Genomic DNA, 6,905 nt, shown 5'->3' on the forward strand with positions numbered 1-6,905 from the left:
AAACAAAAACAAACAAAGGCCCTTTTCATGGTCACTCATATGCATCGAAAAGATATTTATTCTCCTTGCCATATATGTGTTGTATGAATTATATATGTCTACGTCCTGCCAGTCCCATCCCTCCAAGCGTTATAAGTTTTTCCACCGCTGTTTGATTCGACTGAGGTCAGCCCCTTGCAACATTGTTGCCAGTGACCAGTACCATGACGTCATCTCACCTGTTCCAATACTATTGTACCTATACAACAACCCCACTTTCTTTCGACGCTATACAGTCCCAGTGTTCCCCATGTTCAATTCCACTTGAGAATAGACGTTCTAGAGGGGGAAGTGGTCTGAAAAGTCTTGAGGCTAGAAGTTCCCACGACCATTTTCATTGGGATTTCCATTGAGGTATCCCACTATAATAATCCCACTCATATTTTCATTTATATTTTTGCCCATATGTTACCTTCTTCCACTGAGCTTTATTTCATTCATGTGTTCTTTAGGGATTATGAATTGTTACGACTCTATGGTCTTAAACTAAGTAACAGAAAGAAGCAAAACCATACAAGTTTTGTGAAATTCAGCAAACAATATAATTCCTTATGACATATAGTGAAAATTTAAAAGGAAAATATAGTCTTGTGAATTAAATCCTCAAATAATTCTAAATGTTCTAAAAATCAAAAAGTATAGAGTGTTCCATATGACTTCCAATAGTCCTGAATGTCCTGATGTAATCCAGAATGTCTTTGAACGAATTCACAATAATCCCAAAATAGTGTTAATCCAGTCAACGAGCACCTTAGTTCTTTCAATGAATAATTTAAATAATTCCTCTAGAATGCTATCTGATCACAACAATAAATAACTCCTCATACTAATCTTAATGTTGGCATCCGACAGCCCCATCCAAGCATATGTTGCTGGTTAGGAGTTGGAGATATTACATCGTTTTTCTCAATGTACAAGTTTGTTTATTATGTTCTTTTTTGTTTTCTTTTATTTTTCCTCTTATCTCTTTATTTGTGTTTTAGATATGAATGAATAATCTCTGTTTATCTCTACCGTATACAAAACCTAAAACACAATAAGATGACCAGGATGTGTCTCATAAGTTCACTTCCAGAACGTCTTAACGTCAAAAGGCCATGTTAGCATGTTTAGAAATTATCGTAAAGTAAAATCTACAATCATGGACAAAGGTTAGCTATCCATATATGTTGTTTACAAATGACCATTAGCTTAAACATCAATCTACAAGCATAGACAAAAGTTAGGTATACAGTATGGACATACATAACAGCATACACGTAGAAGACAATGTACGTAATTTTTATCTATCCTTTCCGTAATTCATTTTTCCTTTTCCTTTTGTTTCTCTCATACTGTTTCTAGTATGTCATATCAATATAACATTTTTATTATGCCGAACAATGCCGTCATTTCATATACAGAATAATGTTAAAAAAAAATCTTTAAAATAATGATACCAGAAATGCTATGCAAAGGAAAAGCTCAATTCCGTCTTCGTAACGCATATCGTGCTTATCAGCCTCGGCTGAAACGTTCTTACACACCATTACTCTTGCCTCCTATGTATTTGTACTTGTCTATAATAACAACTAACCTTATTCTTGTGGTTTCGCATTATTTTATTACGTACCTATCATGTACGTCGTGGATCTATTACATTTTTGTTTCTCTCAGATACCATCATTCAAATTACTGAATAAACGAAGTCCAACACGGCACATTTGACTTGTTAATAATTTGATAACAAACATTTTAAAACGTTCCTAGTACTGTTGAGTTATTTCAATGAACGGAATAATGTGCGGACTGGTATAGTTTTTCTTGTTTTCTATTTTGTAGGTTATTTTGAAATCTCGGAGACAGTTTACGAAGTGTAAGCGGGTGAGTGCCATACTACGCATTTGGCAAATTAGCAAATCAAGTTACCGAAACTTTCTCCTACCAAGTCGCACCTGTTGGAAAACATTTCCGTACGTAAGGAAATCATTTCAAAAGCAGTTAAACGGAGTATATAATGCAGTAAATAGATTATTGTGTAAAACAAAAATAAATTCATATGTCCATTTAATTACTTTGACACTTGAAATTAACTACTACATTTTTTATATTTGTACTAAATATAAATCTAATTATGAATAAATATGAGAGCAAGTATGTGGTGTTTTATGCCGAGACATTTTAAAATGCAAAATTAAATATATCCTGTCTTGATTTTAAATTCGCTACAAAACATACAATATTTACTTTTTTGATTATTGTTTTTAATGAAACTGTTAAATATTTCATGACGTAAAGGATAATACCTTTACATCATAGCTACAGGAGCTGGGTTAAAAAAAAACTGAAATACAAAGACTGCGCAAAACTTAATTATACGTTAAAATTCTTCTAATTTCATTTTGGAGAATTCGGATAATCTATTAAAAAACCACCAAATCTTTAAAAGAAATAGAATAAATTTGTGTATTTTAGATAAATGGTCAGCGAGATGAAATTATAAATGTAAATAGTATAAACTATGTTCAATAGATCGCAATAAAAGAACGTGAATCCGTTTTGAGAACGAACATAATAGAACGAACATAATACGTAATTATTCTCCTCGGTTACTACCTTGAAAAATCAGAAAAATATCAGTTGATGGCATGCTTTCGTATCTCTATTTAAACACTCTCCGTTCTATGTTTTTATGTAAATATGAATATATGTGCAAGGTGATTTTCTTAAAACGAAAAACTGAGATTTTGAGATTTTTGTACAAAAGTCGTACAGTTTAATGTAATGAAGTAATTCTCGAGTGATAAGAGCAAAACAAAGATCACTGTGAAAACTTCAGCTCTTTGTCAAGGTACGGATTTATTGTTAAACATTTCTGAAGTCATTTCGTCAATTTTAGTGCCCATACATGCAAAATCCATTCAAGCAAGACCACCTGATTATCTGAAGCGACAAACTAATAGACCTGTACAGAACCCATGTCGGTGTGGGCAGTGACGATCAGCAATGTTCTTTAGTTACGCTACTACACTGCTACAAAAACACGTTTTATGTTAAATACCCTCATCCCCAATTAATTGTTTAAATAATTGCAGAGAGTGCCCCGTCTCCCCTTCACCAAGTCAATCCCTTCCCAACCCACCAACTCCATCCCACCCCAAACACTTTGGCGGAATAATTGGGAATTTTGTGGTTTTTCTATCGGTAGTTTCAGCAGACACATAATCTGTCAACGAACGGTGCAGAATGTAAACTTATCATCTCAATTCTCCGTTGCATAGGAGGATTTAATCGCGTTTAGAATCACGGCATTTCTTGACATTTCTGAATAGAGCGTAGATTTATATCACATGGTCTTCTAATTATGCCTTCCAGGAAATAAACCATAATCATGTGTTGGGGGCATGTAACAAACACAACAAAAAAGCGTATAAAGGAGGTAACTTACCAGAGCACTAACCTGTACTCTCTGAGGTTATCCTACACGCACCCTAAAGTTATCATACACCCACCCTAAGGTTATCCTACACCTACCATAATGTTATCATACACCCACGCTAAGGTTATCCTACACCTATCCTAAGGTTATCCTACACCCACCCTAAATTTATGATACACCCACCCTAAGGTTATGCTACACCCTCTCTAAGGTTATCCTACACTCACCCTAAGGTTATCCTACACCTACCATTAGGTTATCCTACACCCACCCTAAGGTTATCCTACGCCCACCCTAAGGTTATCCTACACCCGCTCTAACGTTATCCTACACCCACCCTAAAGTTATCATACACCCATTCTAAGGTTATCCTACACTCATCCTAAGGTTATCCTACACCCACCGTAAGGTTATCCTATACCCACCCTAATGTTGTCTTACACCCACCCTAAGGTTATCCTACACCCACCCTAAATGTATCATACACCCACCCTAAGATTATCCGACACTCACCCTAAGGTTATCCTACACCCACCCTAAGGTTATCCTACACCCACCCTAAAGTTATCCTACACCCATCCTAAGGTTATCTTACAAGTACCCTAAGATAATCCTACTTCCTCTCTAAGGTTATCCTACAATCACCCTAAGGTTATCCTACACACTCTCTAACGTTATCCTACACTCACCCTAACAGTTATCCTACACCCACCTTAAGGTTATCCTACACCCTCTCTAACGTTTTCCTACACCTCCCCCAAGGTTATCATACACCCTCTCTAAGTTATCCTACACCCTTTCTAAGGTTATCATACACCAACCCTAAGGTTATCTTACACCCTCTCTATGGTTATCCTACACCCACCCTAAGGGTATCCTACACCCACCCTAATGTTGTCTTACACCCACCCTAAGGTTATCCTACACCCACCATAATGTATCATGCACAATCTCTAAGGTTATCCTACACCCACCCTAAGGTTATCCTACACCCTCTCTAAGGTTATCATTCACCCTCTATAAGGTTATCCTACACCTACCCTAAGGTTTTCCTACACCCACCCTAAGGTTATCCTACACCCACCCTAAAGTTATCCTACACCCATCCTAAGGTTATCTTACACGTACCCAAAGATAATCCTACACCCTCTCTAAGGTTATCCTACAATCACCCTAAGGTTATCCTACACACTCTCTAACGTTATCCTACACTCACCCTAACAGTTATCCTACACCCACCTTAAGGTTATCCTACACCCTCTCTAACGTTTTCCTACACCTCCCCTAAGGTTCTCATACACCCTCTCTAAGTTATCCTACACCCTTTCTAAGGTTATCATACACCAACCCTAAGGTTATCCTACACCTTCTCTATGGTTATCCTACACCCACCCTAAGGGTATCCTACACCCACCCTAATGTTGTCTTACACCCACCCTAAGGTATCCTACACCCACCATAATGTATCATACACAATCTCTAAGGTTATCCTACACCCACCCTAAGGCTATCCTACACCCACCCTAAGGTTATTCTATACCCTCTCTAAGGTTATCCTACACCCACCCTAAGGCTATCCTACACCCACCCTAAGGTTTTCCTACACCCACCCTAAGGTTATCCAAACCCACCCTAAAATTTTCTTATGCATGCTCTATATGACTAGAGTATTTTCCTGCTTTAAAAAAAAACAACACTGCAATAAATGTTTTCAAAATTATTATGTCTTTACAAATCAATTAATGTTTTGAAATTAGCAGTCCACTTCAAGCTTTTTGGAAAGCCAACATTTTGTCGTTATAACAATGGCTAGGAAGGGAGTTCTTAAGAAACCTGTACCACATTTGCACATCAGAATATTCAAATAATATTGATTTAAAAGAAATCTGAAAACAATATTTGAAGTGTGCGCATTTGTGAAACTTTTTAAAAAAAACTTATATCTTAGTTATAAAGTACAACAGAAATTTGATCAGAACTTATTAAGAGAAAATTCTTTCTAAATGTTGACTGTAAATTAACACATCTTTAGAAAATATTGTATATGGTACATAACGAGAGTTGCATAACAGGTAAATGCCAGTGGAATACAAAGTTTCAACACACGAAATGTCAAGGTAACTGTAAATATCCAGATCGGCACATATTACAATCTTCCGCTATCTTATATACGGTCTAATATCAGTGTTTTGACATTGTTTATACATCTTGCTTGTGAACACTGATTTGTAAGACCCGCGAGCGTATTTAATGAAAACTTTTACACCGTGCCAGTGAAATTCTAAACATGTTAATAAATGTGCATGGTTTTATATGTGTAAGTGCCAGATTCTCAATTAGAAAACACTTCCCACTACATTCTCCTGCAAACTTAGTAGAGCTAGTGTTTTCTCCACCCACTTTAATTGTTGAGAAAGATAAACAGTATATTTGTATGAATAAACACGAAACTCAATACCTGCCTAAGACAGTTCTAAGTTCATTGAGGAATTTTGTCTATATTTTATATATAACTTGGAAAGATAAACAAATTTGTCTTCATGCGAATTTTTCAGATTCTGCGGATAAAGCTTTTATCTCGCTTGACGCACAAACTTGTGCTAAAAATATAAGGTAGCGTAAAACAGACGTCTTGCAGTTACGGCTTTTAAAGATGTGAGTGATTAAATATTTTGAAATGTGATGTTAGGGCTTCAAGTTTACATGCAGATGTCCGGGTTTACATTTATATACACATCAAGCTTTCTTTTAAATGGACTAGAAAAGAAATTTGGCAAGTGATTTAACCAACAAGATTATAGTCAAAAAAGAGATAGGAAAAATAGATTGATTACAAACGCATACCTGCTCACCGTAATGTATGCATACATACATACATACATACATACATGCACGAACAGGCATGTACAAATGCATCACTTAAAGTACTAATGCATTTCTGTTTGTATTTATTTGCATTTTATTTTTATGCTATACCACGTCATAATTCTTACTTTCATCGGTCCCTCCTTTAATCCACCCTCCTCTCCATCTTGACTCCAATACAAGGCATGTGTTCAATTCCTTTGTTCTAGTGTATTCAGTTGATGTAATAGCCTAACAACCATTCCGTTCCATCGGTCAATAGATGCTTGCTCCGTTTTTTTTAATAATTTGCTCTAGATACAAACAACCTCAAACAGTACATGTACTTTTGCAATACACTTCTGTCTAGACTCTTCATTGATACTACACATGTACTTTGCAATACACTCTAGTCTAGACTCTACATTGATACTACACATGTACTTTGCAATCCACTACAGTCTAGACTCTTCATTGATACTACACATGTACTTTACAATATACTACAGTCTAGACTCTGCATTGATGATATACATGTACTTTGCAATACACTACAGTCTAGATTCTTCATTGATACTACACATGTACTTTGCAATATACTACA

Source organism: Sinohyriopsis cumingii, chromosome 3, assembly GCF_028554795.1.
Source record: "Sinohyriopsis cumingii isolate HCF-2022 chromosome 3, ASM2855479v2, whole genome shotgun sequence".
Taxonomy (NCBI): domain Eukaryota; kingdom Metazoa; phylum Mollusca; class Bivalvia; order Unionida; family Unionidae; genus Sinohyriopsis; species Sinohyriopsis cumingii.